Raw genomic sequence first — 25,696 nt, 5'->3', positions numbered from 1 at the left:
GTTGGTAAGTTCACCAATTCTTTTAATGAATTGTAGAATTATGTATGGTCAAATTCACTCTTGTTTTCTTGGTGGAACCACCAAGATCAATCTTTATTTGAAGATATTTGATAATTCAAATTGGTGGATTCACCAATCCTTTGACTGTGAATATGGAATACCGATACATTATTGATCTGTTTTAACATAAATATTGGTGACCACACCAATTTTTAACTTATTCAATAACGAAAATGAATAAAAAAAATTGTCGATTTCTGAAATTGCATTGTCTTCATTTTTCATTTTGAATTAAAAAAAGAGGACAGGAATAGAAAATCCTCTTTCTTAATGGAAACAGTTCATAGTACTTTACGATTGGGCATACTGTACATGTACATTTATGCTGTTCTTTCTTTCTTTTTTTAATTTATATTTTTTTAACTTTTTTTCAATTAAGAAGATTAATAATTTTGATGTTGATCTGGATTTAAACAAAAATGTAAATTAGAATTATAAAAATAAAATAATTGAATGAAAGCACGTACACATGTACATATACTTAATCTTGTACAGTATCATGAGATAATGAAATGTTATAATTTGTCAAAATACTTTTTTTCTTTTTTTTTTTAGTAACAATTGTGACAACCATTATTTTCTTTTATACATTAAAGAACTTTTTGTCTGATAAATTTACGCAATATAAGTAAATAGATTTTAAAAACTAAAGAAAATAAATGTGTAAATATAACATGCTACCTAGATATTAATTTATAAATATAAATATTTTTTTAATCGTGTTAATAATAATTTCACACTGAACATAAACACGCTTTGCTTGTACATGTAGAATGTTTTATTTACATCGAATGACAAACTGGCATGCTGATCGGTCGACGTGCTGATTGGTTAACACGTCTTATCGCTAATCCTGATTGACAGATCAGTTACGCAACACCGAACGCGCGTTCGCTTGCTGGGTTCGCTACTGAATTCGGGCTTCGCTTTCGGCGTTCGCTCTGGGTCCGCTGCGGATTCGCTCGGGGTGCGCTCCGGGTTCGCTCGGGGTCCGCTATATCGAACCCCAAGCGAACCCCAAGCGAACCCAGGTAGCGAACCCGGGGTGCGCTTTGGGTTCGCTTTCTGTTAGGTTGTGTCTGGTCGGTACTGTATGCCCTGCTCAAAGTGGCTGTTAGGAACTTTTATTTCCATGATGATAGGCAAAAAATCTTACGACTAATATAAAACTTTGACACCTCTCTAATATTTTGTTTGATAAAGATAATTATTCTTCTTTTTTTTCTAAAATATTTTTTTGCAATTGTAATATAATGTAATAGAAATGTAAGGTTTTTGTGACCTACTTCAGCTTAGATACTTGTAAGAGTATAGGAAAATTTTTGTCTTAGTCGTAAGATTTTTTGTGAAAAGGGCCACGGGTGTATATTGTACTTTTGTAAGTGCAATTGCATTCTCAGTAGTCGTTTAGGTGCAATGTGAATTGTTTTTTTCAGGATAATCTCCAAGGGTTTGTGGTCACTCTGAACAGTCACATAACGTCAATATGTACATTAGTGGAACTTCTTAAGTCCAAACACTACTGCCAATAGATCTGTGCATACTGAGTCTCTATCAGTCAAAACACGAATAGAAAAAGCAACAGGCTTTCCTTCCTGTAGGATTGTGGCTCCAAGTCCGGTTTCCGAGGCATCACACTGAAGAGTAGCTTTTGTTTGGATTAAAGTAACTGAGCACTGGCTTAAAAATGACTAGTTTATGTCGGACACAGCTTTATCATGGACCTCATGCACAAGATGAAACACTTCCTTTAAGTTTGGCTTAATGGTGGCTTTTAGGTCCTTAATGATGGTTTAATGGTTGTCTTTAAGTCACCATTAAGCACCTTTAAGCTACATTTAAGTAATAAATACACCACCATTAAGTTACCATTAAGCCATCTCAAAGTCCTTAATGGATGCTTAAAGGTAGTTTAATGGTGGCTTAATGGTGGCTTATAGGTGCTTAATGGTAGCTTTTAGACAATCATTAAGTCACCATTAAGCCACCATTAAGCCAGACTTATAGGTGCTTAATGTCCAAACTCCATTAAGCTACCATTAAACCACCATTAAGCCACCATTAAGGAAGCGATTGCAAGGCATCACGTGATCGACTCATGTGATGTTTAAAAATAAAATTGTTTACGGTAACCATTTCCGGAATAAGCCACGCGCATGAGCGCGATATATTTTGACAGATGAAATATGGCAGACGAAAACACTGCTGCACAACGTCATAGATTAAATGGAAAATTTGTTAACAAAGGTAAATCAAAGAAATCAAAGCGCTTGAAATATTTCAACAATGTTAATTCTGATTTGCGAAAAACCGGGGGCCCAGAACATTCATATTACAAACAGGAAGAGGCAGAAGATCCGCTCCAGACGATAGCAGACATAGCGCCGTCGGAGGTGTGTGTTGAGACAGTGACAGAGAGCGAAATTTCGTGGAAAGACGGGCGGCGTATAATTGAAATAAAACATTTAGCAGATCAAATGTTCTGCGACAAGTGCACCCATCCTCTTCACTTGTCCAACATCGTTGGTGAGAAGATATGTGGCTTGGGAAGTTTTTTATATATTCAGTGTGTCAGTTCACAGTGCCTTTCCATCAACACAGTGACCACTGGAAAACGCAACTCAAAGGGCGTTTTCGATATCAACAACAAAGCCACTATAGGTAAGTTTTTACAAGTATACTTTTACAGTTACTGTAGTAAATCAACTTATATTATAACACTGTATAAGTAGACAGTAAATCTGAAACTGGAGAATGTTATGTACAGAAATGGCGTGAACATTGGGTGCAATCGTAAATTGGCGCTTTTATCATTTTAATCAGGGATCAATATATGTTCCTGTTTTAATAATATTTTAGGAGAGTTTATGATTTATTGCTGATATATAAAGTTCACAATATAGCTAAAATATAACTAAAAACCACAAAAGTATAGAGCATACAAGGATGTAGGATTTTTTTCCAGAACCAGGGGGTATGTACACCAATCAATTCAAAAATGAATTTGTTAACAAGCCAAAATAACCTACTCGTTCAAATCCTTCAAAACCTGTTTCAGGGGGGGGGGGGGGTGTTATTGTTCATATATTTAGTGAACCCCCTTACCAAATTTTCATTACCATGATCCATGATATTCCCTTGAGTGAGATGATTTTTTTTTATACCTGTATTACTTTTTAAATGTACATGTAGAACTCTTATAATCCTAAGTGTGTCGCACCCCCCCCCCCTTTACTCCTTTAATTATGATTAAGTATTTATTAACATTATTTATGCACATGTGCCATAAGTCATAAATATTGTTTCTTACGCGTTAATGCAAAATTTCAAAAAAGAAATATCACACTTCATGTGAATTGTTTTCAGCTATGATTCACTCTGGTATGGGACCTACCCACTTGCAGAATTTTTTAGCAACATGCAACATACCTCCTCCAAACCAATCTACCATCAGGAGACGTGAAAAGGAAATAGCTTCATCTTTTTTAAATCAGGTAAAAGTCAATATCATTTTTATTCTAAGTTTTATATCACTGACAAACTTTTTGATTGATGTTGGCTTCTTTTAATTTGTCCATTTTGTGTTTTCTGAAACATCTAACTGACTTGGACCAGCTAGACGGTTCAATTATGTTCCTATCTTTAAGTAATATGAGTAACATTTTTGTTTTCCACAGATGTCATTTAATGATTATTACATATTACAGACAAAACAGTCATGTGATAAGGCAAGAAAGGAAGAAAAAAACAGTGTAGAAGACTCTGGTCTGGAAGCAAGTTTTGATGCTGCATGGCAAACACGTGGGTCTGGATGTCAGTATAGCAGTAACACAGGTACAAATGTACTTGAATGTATAATAATAGTGACTGCACATACATAGTCACTCTACTGATTTCTTCGTATATATATGTGCTCAAGCTATTAATTGTTTATCATTTCTTTCTACATGCATAAGGCTTGTATAATATAATCATTTAACCTAAATCAATCATACTAAACTGTATATATATAGTCATTCTATATGCAGCTTTATGATACAAAAATGTCATTATGCATGCATAGTTTTAAAATTTGTCATTTACTTAAGAAATAATGTATCATTTTTAAACATCTATTGGGATATAAATACGGGTTGGTCATGAGATCAAATTCGATAAAGCCCAAAGGGCTTTATGGTAAATTTGATCTCATACCTGTATTTATATCCCGATACATTAGATGTTTAAAAATGATACATTATTACTTATATTTACATTTAGGACTTATTCATATTTTATATTTTCCTGATTATAATCTTTAATGCTTGATATGTTTTATTTTTTAAACTCAACGGCACTTATTTGATCCATTGATTGTGCGTCGACCCTTTATGACATCACTGAGAATTTACGTTAAACATTTATGACGCGAGGAACCCGTGTTTATACGGATATAGATACGTGTTGCTTATAATAGTGTTATATAAAAGAAAACATTTGCAAATGTAAATATATAAAGTAAAATTTTCTAATTTCTTAAAGGTCATAGTACCCTGATTGGGCCAAATACAGGCAAGGTTATAGATTTTGACCATCGTACACGAGTTTGCAGCATTTGCCAACATCATCTGGCAAGATCAGAAACAGTTCCGCCACATGACTGTAACAGAAATTGGGAAGGTATGCATATTATGTGTGGATCAAGTCTCTTCCTTGAATTGGAAATAAAGTTTCATTTTAAAACTTTTATCGTGATGAAAAATATGGGTTGGTCACATGATAAATTCCTATTAGGCCCAGAATGTATGGTAAATTTGATCATATGCAAACCCATATTTTCATTTGATCATGTGCAAACCCATATTTTCAGCCTGATAAGTGTTTAAAAATAATATCTTGTTACTTATATTGAACATTTGTGAGTGATTTGTAACAAATTTTTGCATATATATGTTTCAACTCCCCCCCCCCCCCCAAAAAAAAAAAAAAAAAAAACTTCAACAGACTATATTAAATTGAATGTTTTAATCATGTTGATCACTTTTATAATTTAAGCAATATTTATGCCCCCCTTCCAAGAAGGGAGGGCACATTGCTTTGCTACTGTCTGTTGGTCGGTCTGTCTGTATGTCTGTCTGTCTGTCGGTCCACCAATAGTTTCCGTTCATTTTCTTCACAGTGGTTGCACATACTGAAATGAAATTTGGTATACAGATTTATCATATTGAATACTGTAAAAGCAGAAACATTTATTGGGGATTTACTTTCTTTATTTTATTGTTAACACTAATCAATGAAATTAAAACCCACATGAAATTTTATATGAATACTGAACCAGTAGGGTTACATTCGTAACAACAAAATTTATGTATAGTATTGTTACGTTCCGATAGGTTTACCTGTGAAATTCGGATTAACTGTTGTTGACAAGTTCCGAATAAACGGACCCTGAACCCGATGTATATAAACTACTAAAATATTTGTCAATGAACAATGAACGAAAGAATTGAACAATGATTTATTATTTGAACTTTATCAATTTGATTTATGTATTGTAATTACAAAGCGTTATGTTGTATATGTTCTATATAGGTACAACGTTATTAAGTAATTTTAGTGGTCAAAACCCGCTAACTTACAAATTAGATATTGATTGTGACGTTATTGGTATCTGACGTTTATACGTCATCATAACAACTTTTGTCTATAAAAGACAGCTGTTTTGTGTTTAGAAGTCAGTCTGCATTGGGTTGCGACTCCGTATACTTCGGGTGTAAGACAGTGGTATGTACAAACAGTACCAAGTCTATGTATACGAAATCATTAGTGAAGAGTCATTCAGAGTAGAAACGTCCTGGATTGACCATTGGTTCGTCATCTTTGTATTAACCAAATAACGTTGTACCAACCAAGTTTATCATTGTGCTTAATAATTGAACCATTTGATCGTCTTAATAAATATCATAAACTTTACAACGTGTTATTCGTCACGGTTCTAGTGCAGATATTATAGTGAACTAAAAATTGGTCATTTCACCAATTATTCAGTGGACCAAAAATTGGTCATTATTCCGATTGTATATAAACTTTGTGGATAAGCATTTCAACCTTGACCAGTTACCAGTAACCAACAGCGGCCCACGATTAACTGATTAAGTAATAACCTTATACCCTCGGTTTCGTTACATTGGTGGCAGCGGTGGGATGCGCTGTTTAGGAAATTGTGACACTTAAAAAAAAATATAAAGATGTCGAGGAACGACGAAGTTATGGAGGAAAATGACCATATTTCAGGACCACAAGAGCATCAATTTATCGAAGGTACTCCAAGCAGAGAAGTACTTTTGCGGGTTAATAACAACGACCAAATAGGAGATGGCAACGGAGTAAATTCATGTACACAGGACAGTTTACACACAATTCTAAATGAATTAAAAAATTTGAAGTCACAAATAAATTTATTACAAAATCAAGTGAGACCAACATGTGCTGACAGCCAACATGTAGACCAAAACAGTGTGCGATTCTGTACCAATACCACGTCTGAAGAGGACCAAATACGGAACGAACATCGACCACATAGATATACATCTTTACAAAATTCATATGACGAATCTCGTGATTATGAAGATTCAGGAACAAATTGGTCAAACCCGATGGTATCACGCAGCTTTACTAACAACGCTAGAACCAACGAATTTCAGCCAACCATGCGCAGCTTTGAGTACGATGTACCAAATTATGGTCACACAAGACAAGTCAATGACCACAGATTCAGGCGAACACCAGAACCAAAAGGGAGAAAACCAGCAACATTTGATGGTGCCATGAACTGGAACGACTACATAGTTCATTTTGACATGATCGCCCAATTAAACTACTGGGATGAGGAAACAAAGGCATTAGAGTTGGCTACCAGTCTACGCGGCCCGGCATTAAGCGTGTTGAGTGATCTACGACCAGAATATCGATATAATTTTCGTCACCTTGTCTCCGCACTTTCAGCGAGATTTAACCCAGAAAATCAAACAGAGATATACAAGACACAACTAAAGTGCCGTATACGAAAGAAAAACGAAACTATCACAGAATTAATGCAAGACATAAAGCGACTTGTGAGGATGTCATACCCGAACGCACCTTTAGGTATCCGTGACCAAATAGCTAAAGATTCGTTCATCGAAAGTTTAAATGACCAAGAAATGGAATGGGCAGTGTTTCAAGGAAGACCTAAAAACCTAGAAGATGCAGTGCGACTGGCATTGGAATTTGAGGCCTTTCAACAAGCACGGGGGAGGCGAAATAAAGTTGCAGTACGTATGCAGAGAGAGGAACCAATGAACATAGATGGAAACGAGGATTATACACATCAAGTAGCTATGATCAGCCAAAACAAAGATAAGAAATTTTACAAGAAAGGTCCCTGTTTCTACTGTAAGAAAGATGGTCACATCAAAAGTGAATGCAGATTACTACAACGACATCTCAAAGATGAAAAAGACAGAAATCAAAGAAAACCAGATTACACGAAAAACGTGAAAACCAGAGAACCTGAGAACCAGGAAAACGCACAGTAGTTGACGTCGGCGGCCTAACGTCAACTACACAACAGAAAGGGCCACATGTTTTTGAAATAAAGGGTTCCAATAATAACTCATTAACAATGGATGTGTTTGTTAACAATATTAAAATTAACTGTATTATTGACACTGGTTCAGCTATCACAGTTATTCACCCAAAGAAATACTACGAAATAGATAGAAGTGTAAGACCTAAATTAACGCCAAACCATAACAACTTACGAATGGCAAATGGTGAACTAGTGGTACCAGAAGGCCAGACTATACTTCAAATTCGTATCAATGGAGAAATTATACAACATAGAGTGGTCGTCGCTGACGTTGAAGCACAGATGATCTTGGGTTTTGATTTTCTTAAAGAGCATAACTGTCAGTTACATTTGGGTGAAGGAACTCTTACCTTGGGAAACAAGAAATTATCATGTTACCTTAACATTGAACAAAGTCATGTGTTCCAAATTTCCGTACAAGGAGCTTTACTACATAATAGTGATGGACTAAATCATCGACTATGTGAACCTTGTGATAAGAAGGAGACAAACGACCAGACCAAAGAGGATGACGATAATCTTGTATTAAAGTTAAAAGAAGACCAAACCGACACTCGAAATTGGTACATGACAAAGACAAAAGAAGACCTACAAAAGGAGCAGAATGCAGATCCAATATTAGCGAAAATAATAAAGTGGAAGACAGAGGACAACAGACCAAATTGGCAGATAATAGCAAACGAACCAAAAGAGCTAAAGACATATTGGTCACAATGGAATCGACTAACATTAAGGAATGGAGTACTCTTCAGGACATGGGAAGAAAATGAGCAAACGTTTTACCAGATGGTGGTACCAAAAGCACGTGTAAAAGAAATACTTAAGTTGTTACATCACAATCCTACGGGTGGACATTTGGGAATCTCCAAAACTACCGAGAAAATAAGAGAAAGGTTCTACTGGGCATCTTACAAAAACGATGTTGAGAAGCATATCAGAGGTTGTACCTTTTGTGAAGCAAGGAAGAATACAGCAAGTGCAGCCAGAGGAAAACTGGGTCAGTATTTAGTTAGGAAACCACTGGAACGAGTGGCCATTGACATCCTTGGTCCTTTACCACGGACTGAGAAGGGTAACAAGTATGTTGTTATCATTTCGGATTATTTCACCCGATGGATAGAAGCTTATCCTGTCAAAAATCAAGAGGCAATAACCATTGCAAAGGTTTTTGTAGATGAATTTATTTCAAGGTATGGAGTCCCACTCCAGGTTCATACTGACCAAGGCAGACAGTTTGAGTCGACATTGTTTCAAGACTTGTGCAAGATGTTACAAATAGAGAAAACAAGAACAACCCCATTCAATCCAAAGAGTGATGGCCTAGTAGAGAGATTCAACCGAACGCTAGAAGATATGATAAGCAAGTATATACAACCTAACCAAAAGAATTGGGACGAAGTTTTGCCATTTCTGATGCTTGCCTACCGATCATCAGTTCAAGAGACCACAGGATACAGTCCAGCAAGATTAAACTCTGGAACAGAGATAAAAATACCTATTGACCTTGTTTATGGTCACAATCTATGGGAAACTTGTCCTGAAATCTGCCATAAGTTCGTCGACAAGATGAAAACCAACTTAGAGGACATCCATGAGAAAGCCAGCAGAAAAATGATATTCGCGAACGAGAACCAGAAACGAAAATATGACACCAAGGCAAACCAGATTCAGTACACCCCAGGACAACATGTGTGGATTGCATCAAAATCAAGGACCAAAGGAAGATGTCCCAAACTTCAGGTTCATTGGAATGGACCCTATGTAGTGTTACGTGCTGTGTCCGATTTGATATACAAAGTGAAAAAGTCTAAAGCCGAGAAACCAAAATATGTGCATCATGACCAGATGAAGCTGTTCCGTTGTGAAGCAGATGAGAATCTATCTCTGTAACGTGCATCTCTAAAAGATATAAAAAAAATTCTTGATTGACTAAGCACCCCGAAACGAGGACGTTTCGACTTAAGAGGGGGGTATTGTTACGTTCCGATAGGTTTACCTGTGAAATTCGGATTAACTGTTGTTGACAAGTTCCGAATAAACGGACCCTGAACCCGATGTATATAAACTACTAAAATATTTGTCAATGAACAATGAACGAAAGAATTGAACAATGATTTATTATTTGAACTTTATCAATTTGATTTATGTATTGTAATTACAAAGCGTTATGTTGTATATGTTCTATATAGGTACAACGTTATTAAGTAATTTTAGTGGTCAAAACCCGCTAACTTACAAATTAGATATTGATTGTGACGTTATTGGTATCTGACGTTTATACGTCATCATAACAACTTTTGTCTATAAAAGACAGCTGTTTTGTGTTTAGAAGTCAGTCTGCATTGGGTTGCGACTCCGTATACTTCGGGTGTAAGACAGTGGTATGTACAAACAGTACCAAGTCTATGTATACGAAATCATTAGTGAAGAGTCATTCAGAGTAGAAACGTCCTGGATTGACCATTGGTTCGTCATCTTTGTATTAACCAAATAACGTTGTACCAACCAAGTTTATCATTGTGCTTAATAATTGAACCATTTGATCGTCTTAATAAATATCATAAACTTTACAACGTGTTATTCGTCACGGTTCTAGTGCAGATATTATAGTGAACTAAAAATTGGTCATTTCACCAATTATTCAGTGGACCAAAAATTGGTCATTATTCCGATTGTATATAAACTTTGTGGATAAGCATTTCAACCTTGACCAGTTACCAGTAACCAACAGCGGCCCACGATTAACTGATTAAGTAATAACCTTATACCCTCGGTTTCGTTACATTGGTGGCAGCGGTGGGATGCGCTGTTTAGGAAATTGTGACACTTAAAAAAAAATATAAAGATGTCGAGGAACGACGAAGTTATGGAGGAAAATGACCATATTTCAGGACCACAAGAGCATCAATTTATCGAAGGTACTCCAAGCAGAGAAGTACTTTTGCGGGTTAATAACAACGACCAAATAGGAGATGGCAACGGAGTAAATTCATGTACACAGGACAGTTTACACACAATTCTAAATGAATTAAAAAATTTGAAGTCACAAATAAATTTATTACAAAATCAAGTGAGACCAACATGTGCTGACAGCCAACATGTAGACCAAAACAGTGTGCGATTCTGTACCAATACCACGTCTGAAGAGGACCAAATACGGAACGAACATCGACCACATAGATATACATCTTTACAAAATTCATATGACGAATCTCGTGATTATGAAGATTCAGGAACAAATTGGTCAAACCCGATGGTATCACGCAGCTTTACTAACAACGCTAGAACCAACGAATTTCAGCCAACCATGCGCAGCTTTGAGTACGATGTACCAAATTATGGTCACACAAGACAAGTCAATGACCACAGATTCAGGCGAACACCAGAACCAAAAGGGAGAAAACCAGCAACATTTGATGGTGCCATGAACTGGAACGACTACATAGTTCATTTTGACATGATCGCCCAATTAAACTACTGGGATGAGGAAACAAAGGCATTAGAGTTGGCTACCAGTCTACGCGGCCTGGCATTAAGCGTATTGAGTGATCTACGACCAGAATATCGATATAATTTTCGTCACCTTGTCTCCGCACTTTCAGCGAGATTTAACCCAGAAAATCAAACAGAGATATACAAGACACAACTAAAGTGCCGTATACGAAAGAAAAACGAAACTATCACAGAATTAATGCAAGACATAAAGCGACTTGTGAGGATGTCATACCCGAACGCACCTTTAGGTTTCCGTGACCAAATAGCTAAAGATTCGTTCATCGAAAGTTTAAATGACCAAGAAATGGAATGGGCAGTGTTTCAAGGAAGACCTAAAAACCTAGAAGATGCAGTGCGACTGGCATTGGAATTTGAGGCCTTTCAACAAGCACGGGGGAGGCGAAATAAAGTTGCAGTACGTATGCAGAGAGAGGAACCAATGAACATAGATGGAAACGAGGATTATACACATCAAGTAGCTATGATCAGCCAAAACAAAGATAAGAAATTTTACAAGAAAGGTCCCTGTTTCTACTGTAAGAAAGATGGTCACATCAAAAGTGAATGCAGATTACTACAACGACATCTCAAAGATGAAAAAGACAGAAATCAAAGAAAACCAGATTACACGAAAAACGTGAAAACCAGAGAACCTGAGAACCAGGAAAACGCACAGTAGTTGACGTCGGCGGCCTAACGTCAACTACACAACAGAAAGGGCCACATGTTTTTGAAATAAAGGGTTCCAATAATAACTCATTAACAATGGATGTGTTTGTTAACAATGTTAAAATTAACTGTATTATTGACACTGGTTCAGCTATCACAGTTATTCACCCAAAGAAATACTACGAAATAGATAGAAGTGTAAGACCTAAATTAACGCCAAACCATAACAACTTACGAATGGCAAATGGTGAACTAGTGGTACCAGAAGGCCAGACTATACTTCAAATTCGTATCAATGGAGAAATTATACAACATAGAGTGGTCGTCGCTGACGTTGAAGCACAGATGATCTTGGGTTTTGATTTTCTTAAAGAGCATAACTGTCAGTTACATTTGGGTGAAGGAACTCTTACCTTGGGAAACAAGAAATTATCATGTTACCTTAACATTGAACAAAGTCATGTGTTCCAAATTTCCGTACAAGGAGCTTTACTACATAATAGTGATGGACTAAATCATCGACTATGTGAACCTTGTGATAAGAAGGAGACAAACGACCAGACCAAAGAGGATGACGATAATCTTGTATTAAAGTTAAAAGAAGACCAAACCGACACTCGAAATTGGTACATGACAAAGACAAAAGAAGACCTACAAAAGGAGCAGAATGCAGATCCAATATTAGCGAAAATAATAAAGTGGAAGACAGAGGACAACAGACCAAATTGGCAGATAATAGCAAACGAACCAAAAGAGCTAAAGACATATTGGTCACAATGGAATCGACTAACATTAAGGAATGGAGTACTCTTCAGGACATGGGAAGAAAATGAGCAAACGTTTTACCAGATGGTGGTACCAAAAGCACGTGTAAAAGAAATACTTAAGTTGTTACATCACAATCCTACGGGTGGACATTTGGGAATCTCCAAAACTACCGAGAAAATAAGAGAAAGGTTCTACTGGGCATCTTACAAAAACGATGTTGAGAAGCATATCAGAGGTTGTACCTTTTGTGAAGCAAGGAAGAATACAGCAAGTGCAGCCAGAGGAAAACTGGGTCAGTATTTAGTTAGGAAACCACTGGAACGAGTGGCCATTGACATCCTTGGTCCTTTACCACGGACTGAGAAGGGTAACAAGTATGTTGTTATCATTTCGGATTATTTCACCCGATGGATAGAAGCTTATCCTGTCAAAAATCAAGAGGCAATAACCATTGCAAAGGTTTTTGTAGATGAATTTATTTCAAGGTATGGAGTCCCACTCCAGGTTCATACTGACCAAGGCAGACAGTTTGAGTCGACATTGTTTCAAGACTTGTGCAAGATGTTACAAATAGAGAAAACAAGAACAACCCCATTCAATCCAAAGAGTGATGGCCTAGTAGAGAGATTCAACCGAACGCTAGAAGATATGATAAGCAAGTATATACAACCTAACCAAAAGAATTGGGACGAAGTTTTGCCATTTCTGATGCTTGCCTACCGATCATCAGTTCAAGAGACCACAGGATACAGTCCAGCAAGATTAAACTCTGGAACAGAGATAAAAATACCTATTGACCTTGTTTATGGTCACAATCTATGGGAAACTTGTCCTGAAATCTGCCATAAGTTCGTCGACAAGATGAAAACCAACTTAGAGGACATCCATGAGAAAGCCAGCAGAAAAATGATATTCGCGAACGAGAACCAGAAACGAAAATATGACACCAAGGCAAACCAGATTCAGTACACCCCAGGACAACATGTGTGGATTGCATCAAAATCAAGGACCAAAGGAAGATGTCCCAAACTTCAGGTTCATTGGAATGGACCCTATGTAGTGTTACGTGCTGTGTCCGATTTGATATACAAAGTGAAAAAGTCTAAAGCCGAGAAACCAAAATATGTGCATCATGACCAGATGAAGCTGTTCCGTTGTGAAGCAGATGAGAATCTATCTCTGTAACGTGCATCTCTAAAAGATATAAAAAAAATTCTTGATTGACTAAGCACCCCGAAACGAGGACGTTTCGACTTAAGAGGGGGGTATTGTTACGTTCCGATAGGTTTACCTGTGAAATTCGGATTAACTGTTGTTGACAAGTTCCGAATAAACGGACCCTGAACCCGATGTATATAAACTACTAAAATATTTGTCAATGAACAATGAACGAAAGAATTGAACAATGATTTATTATTTGAACTTTATCAATTTGATTTATGTATTGTAATTACAAAGCGTTATGTTGTATATGTTCTATATAGGTACAACGTTATTAAGTAATTTTAGTGGTCAAAACCCGCTAACTTACAAATTAGATATTGATTGTGACGTTATTGGTATCTGACGTTTATACGTCATCATAACAACTTTTGTCTATAAAAGACAGCTGTTTTGTGTTTAGAAGTCAGTCTGCATTGGGTTGCGACTCCGTATACTTCGGGTGTAAGACAGTGGTATGTACAAACAGTACCAAGTCTATGTATACGAAATCATTAGTGAAGAGTCATTCAGAGTAGAAACGTCCTGGATTGACCATTGGTTCGTCATCTTTGTATTAACCAAATAACGTTGTACCAACCAAGTTTATCATTGTGCTTAATAATTGAACCATTTGATCGTCTTAATAAATATCATAAACTTTACAACGTGTTATTCGTCACGGTTCTAGTGCAGATATTATAGTGAACTAAAAATTGGTCATTTCACCAATTATTCAGTGGACCAAAAATTGGTCATTATTCCGATTGTATATAAACTTTGTGGATAAGCATTTCAACCTTGACCAGTTACCAGTAACCAACAGCGGCCCACGATTAACTGATTAAGTAATAACCTTATACCCTCGGTTTCGTTACATTGGTGGCAGCGGTGGGATGCGCTGTTTAGGAAATTGTGACACTTAAAAAAAAATATAAAGATGTCGAGGAACGACGAAGTTATGGAGGAAAATGACCATATTTCAGGACCACAAGAGCATCAATTTATCGAAGGTACTCCAAGCAGAGAAGTACTTTTGCGGGTTAATAACAACGACCAAATAGGAGATGGCAACGGAGTAAATTCATGTACACAGGACAGTTTACACACAATTCTAAATGAATTAAAAAATTTGAAGTCACAAATAAATTTATTACAAAATCAAGTGAGACCAACATGTGCTGACAGCCAACATGTAGACCAAAACAGTGTGCGATTCTGTACCAATACCACGTCTGAAGAGGACCAAATACGGAACGAACATCGACCACATAGATATACATCTTTACAAAATTCATATGACGAATCTCGTGATTATGAAGATTCAGGAACAAATTGGTCAAACCCGATGGTATCACGCAGCTTTACTAACAACGCTAGAACCAACGAATTTCAGCCAACCATGCGCAGCTTTGAGTACGATGTACCAAATTATGGTCACACAAGACAAGTCAATGACCACAGATTCAGGCGAACACCAGAACCAAAAGGGAGAAAACCAGCAACATTTGATGGTGCCATGAACTGGAACGACTACATAGTTCATTTTGACATGATCGCCCAATTAAACTACTGGGATGAGGAAACAAAGGCATTAGAGTTGGCTACCAGTCTACGCGGCCCGGCATTAAGCGTATTGAGTGATCTACGACCAGAATATCGATATAATTTTCGTCACCTTGTCTCCGCACTTTCAGCGAGATTTAACCCAGAAAATCAAACAGAGATATACAAGACACAACTAAAGTGCCGTATACGAAAGAAAAACGAAACTATCACAGAATTAATGCAAGACATAAAGCGACTTGTGAGGATGTCATACCCGAACGCACCTTTAGGTTTCCGTGACCAAATAGCTAAAGATTCGTTCATCGAAAGTTTAAATGACCAAGAAATGGAATGGGCAGTGTTTCAAGGAAGACCTAAAAACCTAGAAGATGCAGTGCGACTGGCATTGGAATTTGAGGCCTTTCAACAAGCACGGGGGAGGCGAAATAAAGTTGCAGTACGTATGCAGAGAGAGGAACCAATGAACATAGATGGAAACGAGGATTATACACATCAAGTAGCTATGATCAGCCAAAACAAAGATAAGAAATTTTACAAGAAAGGTCCCTGTTTCTACTGTAAGAAAGATGGTCACATCAAAAGTGAATGCAGATTACTACAACGACATCTCAAAGATGAAAAAGACAGAAATCAAAGAAAACCAGATTACACGAAAAACGTGAAAACCAGAGAACCTGAGAACCAGGAAAACGCACAGTAGTTGACGTCGGCGGCCTAACGTCAACTACACAACAGAAAGGGCCACATGTTTTTGAAATAAAGGGTTCCAATAATAACTCATTAACAATGGATGTGTTTGTTAACAATGTTAAAATTAACTGTATTATTGACACTGGTTCAGCTATCACAGTTATTCACCCAAAGAAATACTACGAAATAGATAGAAGTGTAAGACCTAAATTAACGCCAAACCATAACAACTTACGAATGGCAAATGGTGAACTAGTGGTACCAGAAGGCCAGACTATACTTCAAATTCGTATCAATGGAGAAATTATACAACATAGAGTGGTCGTCGCTGACGTTGAAGCACAGATGATCTTGGGTTTTGATTTTCTTAAAGAGCATAACTGTCAGTTACATTTGGGTGAAGGAACTCTTACCTTGGGAAACAAGAAATTATCATGTTACCTTAACATTGAACAAAGTCATGTGTTCCAAATTTCCGTACAAGGAGCTTTACTACATAATAGTGATGGACTAAATCATCGACTATGTGAACCTTGTGATAAGAAGGAGACAAACGACCAGACCAAAGAGGATGACGATAATCTTGTATTAAAGTTAAAAGAAGACCAAACCGACACTCGAAATTGGTACATGACAAAGACAAAAGAAGACCTACAAAAGGAGCAGAATGCAGATCCAATATTAGCGAAAATAATAAAGTGGAAGACAGAGGACAACAGACCAAATTGGCAGATAATAGCAAACGAACCAAAAGAGCTAAAGACATATTGGTCACAATGGAATCGACTAACATTAAGGAATGGAGTACTCTTCAGGACATGGGAAGAAAATGAGCAAACGTTTTACCAGATGGTGGTACCAAAAGCACGTGTAAAAGAAATACTTAAGTTGTTACATCACAATCCTACGGGTGGACATTTGGGAATCTCCAAAACTACCGAGAAAATAAGAGAAAGGTTCTACTGGGCATCTTACAAAAACGATGTTGAGAAGCATATCAGAGGTTGTACCTTTTGTGAAGCAAGGAAGAATACAGCAAGTGCAGCCAGAGGAAAACTGGGTCAGTATTTAGTTAGGAAACCACTGGAACGAGTGGCCATTGACATCCTTGGTCCTTTACCACGGACTGAGAAGGGTAACAAGTATGTTGTTATCATTTCGGATTATTTCACCCGATGGATAGAAGCTTATCCTGTCAAAAATCAAGAGGCAATAACCATTGCAAAGGTTTTTGTAGATGAATTTATTTCAAGGTATGGAGTCCCACTCCAGGTTCATACTGACCAAGGCAGACAGTTTGAGTCGACATTGTTTCAAGACTTGTGCAAGATGTTACAAATAGAGAAAACAAGAACAACCCCATTCAATCCAAAGAGTGATGGCCTAGTAGAGAGATTCAACCGAACGCTAGAAGATATGATAAGCAAGTATATACAACCTAACCAAAAGAATTGGGACGAAGTTTTGCCATTTCTGATGCTTGCCTACCGATCATCAGTTCAAGAGACCACAGGATACAGTCCAGCAAGATTAAACTCTGGAACAGAGATAAAAATACCTATTGACCTTGTTTATGGTCACAATCTATGGGAAACTTGTCCTGAAATCTGCCATAAGTTCGTCGACAAGATGAAAACCAACTTAGAGGACATCCATGAGAAAGCCAGCAGAAAAATGATATTCGCGAACGAGAACCAGAAACGAAAATATGACACCAAGGCAAACCAGATTCAGTACACCCCAGGACAACATGTGTGGATTGCATCAAAATCAAGGACCAAAGGAAGATGTCCCAAACTTCAGGTTCATTGGAATGGACCCTATGTAGTGTTACGTGCTGTGTCCGATTTGATATACAAAGTGAAAAAGTCTAAAGCCGAGAAACCAAAATATGTGCATCATGACCAGATGAAGCTGTTCCGTTGTGAAGCAGATGAGAATCTATCTCTGTAACGTGCATCTCTAAAAGATATAAAAAAAATTCTTGATTGACTAAGCACCCCGAAACGAGGACGTTTCGACTTAAGAGGGGGGTATTGTTACGTTCCGATAGGTTTACCTGTGAAATTCGGATTAACTGTTGTTGACAAGTTCCGAATAAACGGACCCTGAACCCGATGTATATAAACTACTAAAATATTTGTCAATGAACAATGAACGAAAGAATTGAACAATGATTTATTATTTGAACTTTATCAATTTGATTTATGTATTGTAATTACAAAGCGTTATGTTGTATATGTTCTATATAGGTACAACGTTATTAAGTAATTTTAGTGGTCAAAACCCGCTAACTTACAAATTAGATATTGATTGTGACGTTATTGGTATCTGACGTTTATACGTCATCATAACAACTTTTGTCTATAAAAGACAGCTGTTTTGTGTTTAGAAGTCAGTCTGCATTGGGTTGCGACTCCGTATACTTCGGGTGTAAGACAGTGGTATGTACAAACAGTACCAAGTCTATGTATACGAAATCATTAGTGAAGAGTCATTCAGAGTAGAAACGTCCTGGATTGACCATTGGTTCGTCATCTTTGTATTAACCAAATAACGTTGTACCAACCAAGTTTATCATTGTGCTTAATAATTGAACCATTTGATCGTCTTAATAAATATCATAAACTTTACAACGTGTTATTCGTCACGGTTCTAGTGCAGATATTATAGTGAACTAAAAATTGGTCATTTCACCAATTATTCAGTGGACCAAAAATTGGTCATTATTCCGATTGTATATAAACTTTGTGGATAAGCATTTCAACCTTGACCAGTTACCAGTAACCAACAGCGGCCCACGATTAACTGATTAAGTAATAACCTTATACCCTCGGTTTCGTTACAGTATATAGTGAAATATGTTTTTTCTTTTAAATATTCTTTTTCTTGCTCCTGAGTATTAAAGGGACTTGGTCACAGATTTGATATTAATGTTTCTTCAATATATTTTGTATAATACCATGACTGATATAGAACATTGATTACATTGCATAACATTATTTAAACAAGATGTGTTTGTGAAACACTGATGCCCCAGTATGGCAGCTTTTAGTGAAGGTTAAAGTTTCTCAAATGCAAGTCAAACTTCAAGGTCAAGAGATGAAAAATGTTTTACTCAAAGAAAGGAATTGTCTCAATAATAATACCTGTGAAATATGAAGGCCCAAACACCAATCATTCAAAAGTTATGGCCAAGATTAAATTTTTAAAAATGTGGGTCAGACTCCAAGTTGAAGGTCAAAGGATCAGGTAATTAGTTTCCAGGGCACTAGAAATATACATGGGAAATATTTAAGTGCTAGCAGCAACTGTTCAAAAGATATGACCAAAGTTAAGTTTTTCAAAAGTTGGTAAAATTTCAAGGTCAAGGTCAGAAGGTCAAAATCATTGGTATCGATTACGTCTGTGAAATATGATGGCCCTAGTACTAACTCTTCAAAAGTTATGGCCAAGGTTAAAGTTTTTTAAAAGTGATTCAAACTCAAAGGTCAAAGTCAAATATGTTTGTACCCAAAGAGAGGTCTTCTCAGAAAGAATTCACATTTGAAATATAAAAAATCATAACTCCAACCAATCAAAAGTTATGGGCAAGGTTAAAGTTTTTGCAGAACAAATAGACACACAGAGGGACGGACAGGTATATACACCCGAACCTTCAATTATGGGGGCATAGGGTTAAAGAAACGTTTGTGTAACAATCTTTAATTTTTTTTATTTTCAATAGGATCAAGTAAGGCAATGGAGTCAGACATGGCAGCAAATATGTTAAGAAGGCTGAAAGAGGATGATTTTGATATACATGCCATTCATGCTGACAATGACTCCACAACCACTGCAAGACTAAAAACCGAATTCAACCACCTGGAAAAAAGATGTGACAAAAACCACTTGAAAAAAAACATTTCAAAACAACTATACAATCTATCTAAGTCATATAAACAGCTAAAACAAGAAGGAGTTGTATGTTATATTACCAAATCTTTCATGCATCCATTATCTATCAAAGGCCAATCAGAAGAAGAGATGGGACAGAAATTGGACATGGTTGTGCCTCACTTATTTGGTGACCACAATTTGTGTTCAACCAGCTGGTGTGCATACCACAAGAATCCAACAACTTACAGGTTAGAAATAGATTTTGATATATACATGCACATGCAGTTCTGAATGTATAATAAGCATAGAAACTGATTAATAGATTAGATTAATTTGAAATTTGAATATAATTATTCCTTTACTTGAAATATTGTCCCGATTTTTTGCCACAGAATGAAATATCTGCCAGATGGGAAACCTCTTATGGATGACTCATTGAGGAATGCCCTTAACAACATTACTTGAAGCTTAAAGAGAATACTTCCTCAACTTGTGCATATCGGTTCTACTCAGAGCAATGAAAACTTTAACAATATGGTTGCCTGTAAAGCACCAAAAAACCGGTGAGGAATAGTACATTCAGCTGTATGCTTAAAATCTGAAACATGTTTATTTGGAAGTCTTTTGTTTATTTGTCTGTCCATCTCAGTTTAACACATATTCAAATTGTCAAATTAATTTGTAAACACCATATTTAAGAGGGGATCCCTAGGGCCTTCATCTCTCCCCCTCAACCTGAGCACCATAAACAATAAAAGAAGTTAGGCATGAAGGACCATTTTGTTTATCAAGTCATATGCTCAGATGAGTTTTGTGGCCCATGAGTTTCTGTTTTGTCTTTTCAAACAACTTGTACTAATGATTACATTATAGATCTCATAGTTGAGTACTGAAATACACCTTGACATCTATAATATTTTTAGCATTTAAGATGCAGGCAGAATAATTTCAATTTAGTGTGCATTATACAATGATTATAGCAGTAACATTTATCTTAAATTTTAGTGCATATGGGAGTACAAAGTCATTAGCTTCTCAAATGTCAGCTGCTGTTTTACAGAAGAATGAAGGATATACGTATATCAATAAGGTAAAAAAAAAATATGTAAAAGTACATAAACTAACCAATAATGAGCATGAACAGTACAGCTGTATATATACTTCATAAATACATGTGCCAATTATATTCATGAATAATAATTACTTGTACCAGTATGATAATGTTCATTTTAGAATTCTTATGTTTAATATATGCTTTATATTAGGTTAATGAGGATGCTCTTCTCTCACCTGGGGTAATGTCCAAGGTGCATGGCATAAGAATGGACAAGAAGAGACTTTGGAGCAAGAGAAGACAGTCAACAATAGCTTTCAAGAGGAGACGACTTCTCCTTAAGGTTAATTACCTTATTATTTGAAATAAATCTATAAATATGTCAGATTATTATTAGTTAGTATGTGGTTGTCCATACAGAGTAGATAACCACTTTGGCTATATTAGGTCACATTAAAAGAATCAAGATTTAACTAGTACATGTAGAAGGAAATATAAAAATATCTGCCCAAATCTTGAAAACCCATTGCTTTACAAGTAGGAATTATGAAGATTCTTTTCAATTTTGGCATAGGGTATATTTCTCTAAACCTTTTTAATCCAGAAAAGAAAGCAGAAGAGAGAGTATTCCTTACAGTTGCGAGAAGGACAAACATATGAAAGCAACATAGAGTCTGCTGCAGAAGTTGACATTGAAAGCATTCCAGGTACTAGAGAAACTTACAAAACAAGATAAAATGTAACCTTACAGTATGTACCATATTTTATGAACCCCTTGAAAAAAGTAATATTGATTTGACCTGTTAGTCAGTTGATAGACCATGCAATAAAGCGTTTTCCAATCAATATCGTGAGAACCCTTTGCTTGACATTATCTTGTTTCGAGCAACATATCTCAATATCTCAGTTTATTTTGTTTAATTAATATATATATATATATATATATATATATATATATATATATATATATATATATATATATATATATATATATATATATATATATATATATACATTGTATAATTACATAAATATACTCAAATGACTGATAACACCCCTAGGTTTCTTTTGGAAGATACCCACTCTACTTTATTTTTTTTTTACTCATTTATCTCCCCTTGTCAAGAACATGTAGCTGTTCATGCGAAACGGAAGTGAGGTAATTTGCATTGGGATAAATGTTGAATGCTGCCTTGATTTATAGATATGATCTTTGTGAGGGGATGCTCCACTGTGTGGTGCTTTTGTTTTTCTTTTATTGCACAAATTTAACTTTAGCAGTTTTTGGTTCCAGGTAAACTTGATCCCAAGGAAGGAGAACTCAGCTACGTTAAGGAAGGCCTGAGTTCACATTTGTGATGCACTGTATGGGAAGTTTCATTGTGACGTCATTAAAAATTTCACAAGCGACAAGAATCTATTTAACTACATGATAATGCGTAAATGAAAACTTGCATTCATTTATTTTATCAATTATTTAAAAAAGAATGTAAAATCACAACATTTGATAACAACACTGCCGAGTAATTAGAAGCAACTCTTATGTCAGAAATGACGTCACTAGCCTTGACTTGACGCAGTTCAAGTGATCCAGAGGAGTGGATCCATTGGTTTAATAATTACAAAAATGCTTAAATAAATATAAAACCATTGCAAATGTTTAAATCTAATCAATTAAATTGAAAGTAAATAATTTATTTAAAACACATATATAGATTATTATTTTATCTAGGTGCTATGGAGCTGCACAATGACATAGAATGTAAAGAATATCCTTAACACGATAATTGTATTCCTAATTAACCTCAAAAGTGCAAGGGCATAGACTACACTGTTTGAGCTGAAATACCGAATATCAATTGCTTATATCATGTATATTTTAAAAAGTGCTGGGAGCTGATAATGGTCGGCGTAGCATTATTTTTATTCATGACAGAATTAAAGCAAAGTAGGAATTTTTAGCTTTTGTACGCATTTTCAGCAAAATTACGAGTACTTCCGAAGCAGTTCAAACTAGCTCCCAGCACTTTTCGGGTAGCCGATGTAAATCTTTTTTAATATGTAACAATTTTTCTCTCCAAAAACTTGCGTATGCCCTTGCACTAGCGTCATTTTCTACATTCAGCTTATCAATTCTATTTTTATACCAGTCACGTGACACACAGCTGTTACATGCGATATAAATGGTACTGTGTGCGGACCCAAACCTATCCATTATGGATATCTATATTACCTTTCTTACATGTTAACAGTTACTTTGTTATAAAGATTTTTAAAAATAATACATTCTAAGAAGGTACTTAGGTCGCATTTTCCATTTCCTTCCTTAACATAGCTGAGAAGTTGTAGTGTTCGATATAGAAACAACTGGTTTGGGTCGTGACAGTGACATTGTGCAGCTGTCTGCTTTCGATGGTGACAGTGAATTTAATGTTTACATTCAGCCGAATCAGCCAATTAGCAAGAATGCCACAGCAATATCTGGTATAACTTATTCATTTGAGAAAAACACTGTTTATTACTACGGCAAAGAGGTGGAAGCTGAGAGTTTGAGATCAAGCTTAGTGAAATTCATTGAATATCTGCAAAGACATGATAACCCGATATTAGTTGGCCACAACATTATGTCATATGACATACCTGTTCTTAGCAACAAATTACATGAGTGCAACATGCTCTCTGAATTCCTTTTACATGTTTATGCATGTGTGGACACTCTCAAAATTGCCCGGAAGATGTTCAGGAAAGAAGACGTAGGGAACTACAAGCAGTCAACCTTGGTTAATAGTTTACTGGGCAAGAGTTATGCTGCTCATAATTCTCTAGAAGATGTGAAAATCCTGCATGAATTATTTGTTTCAAAGATGAACTGTTCTTCTGAAGATCTATTTCCATTCCACATTCACAGCCTGCAAAAGTCCTTTAAACCTCTGGTGGAAGAGAAGGCCATGTCGTCTTTGACGTCCAGAAAGATTGCAGCAGCTGGACTTGGGTTGAAGCACATTTGTTTGGCATATAAGAGGGACAAACTGTGTGGTGTGAAAACTTTATTAGGAGAGCATGGTGTAAAGGGAAAAGTTGTGTCCAAAGTTTTGGCGTATCTGAACGAGCATGAAGAGTGATGATCGAAATTTGCTGATCATGTTGCTTGCAAATTAACTTAATTTTGACCTATAGAGTAAAGTTATAAATATTTTTTCCTTCAGTATTCCAAATGAAGATATTTCTTTCTTCAAATTTCTTAAAAGTGTTATGTTGAATGCAGTAATTAGTCATTTCATTAGTGAATTATTTTAAGGATTTATCTAGATATTTAATTTGACTACCCTTTTCATGTAAAGATGTAAAGAATGAAAATGAGAGTGATTGCTTCACTTTAGCACTTGATGTGAATATACAGTGGGAGTCCTAGGACATGTGTCCATTTGTTAGTTATTTTCTCATTGAATTTACCATATGAGTGTAATATTGTATAAGGTAATTCCACCACTCCACATGTATTTTTTTTCAATTTTCTTCAGATAATTTATCTTGTTTGACACATGTTTGATGTGGTCATTTTATCAGTGTCAGTGTTTTTGTCAGTGATTGGCCTCTCCATAGGTAAATAATTATTTTTTCTGACTATCTTGTTATATTTACCTTGTGAGTATTCTGTAAATTGCAGTAAGTGGCCATAATTGGCTTCTCCATTTTTAATTTCCTAGTATAATTTCCTTGTGAGTATTATGTCAGATACAGGCCACTGGATTTATAAATAATTTGTTTTTCAGAATTTTCAGGTTTAGCTTAGGTTTTGAGTGTAGGTTCAGATGTGTACTAGTAATTGGCAACTCAATATATAAATAATTCTTTTATCAATAATCTTGTATATTTACCATGCAAGACATGTTTTATCAGATGCAGTAATTGGCCTCTCTACATGTAAATATATTTTTTTTTAATTTTCTGATGTAATTTACTTTGTATGATTGTAATGTCTGATAAAGTAATTGCTCCGTCTGTCTAGCTGTGGTCTGTCCATAATAAATTTGGTCACAGTTTTCTCTGCAACTATTCTTCACAGGTGGTTGAAATTTAGCAAACTGTTTGTTTAGGCATGTGGTGGTATTCATTTTTGTACGAATTCGATGTCAACTTCCTTTTTATCCCTTTGTCTGTCCATACAATAGATAACAAATTTTGGTTGCAGTTAATTCTTAGCAACTATTCACTCATCGCAGATGCATGAAATTTTAGCACATTCTTTGATAAGGCATGCCATATGGTGGTATTCAATTTTGTAGGAATCTGATGTCAACTTCCTGTTTATCCGTGCATCTGTCTATAACTGAACTTGTGTATTTACATCAGAGTGGGGGTATTATTAGTGAGCAGACTTCTTGTTTTTTCAATTTTGTTGTATAATTTACCTTGTGAGTGTAATTTTTGATGCAGTTGTGTGCTGCACTGTATGTTTTTTTTTTTTTTAATTTCAGTTTTCTTGTATGATTTACCATGTGAGTTTATGTGGTATAAACTTCCATCTCTGTCTGTATGTCTTTAACTTTTCACATTTTTTACTCATATAGATTCTAAATTGTTTGAATGGCCCCCTATAAAATATCCTCCTCAGGAACAATAAGTGCCTTAAATTCTAATGATTCAATGAATTAATAAGAAAGCATCTTTAAATAGTTCAAATTCTAAACTGTTTACATAGA

General features: G+C 35.8%; 1 pseudogene; it reads left to right on the top strand.

Annotated features, from left to right (window-relative positions):
- Positions 1-1,727: 1,727 nt before the first annotated feature.
- On the top strand, positions 1,728-24,171 carry LOC133203593 (uncharacterized; annotated as a pseudogene).
- Positions 24,172-25,696: the final 1,525 nt, after the last annotated feature.

Source organism: Saccostrea echinata, unplaced genomic scaffold (genome assembly GCF_033153115.1).
Source record: "Saccostrea echinata isolate AGI-Se365-2 ecotype Australia unplaced genomic scaffold, CSIRO_AGI_Sech_v1 ptg000051l, whole genome shotgun sequence".
Taxonomy (NCBI): Eukaryota; Metazoa; Mollusca; class Bivalvia; order Ostreida; family Ostreidae; genus Saccostrea; species Saccostrea echinata.
This window is presented reverse-complemented; position numbering and strand designations above follow the sequence as displayed.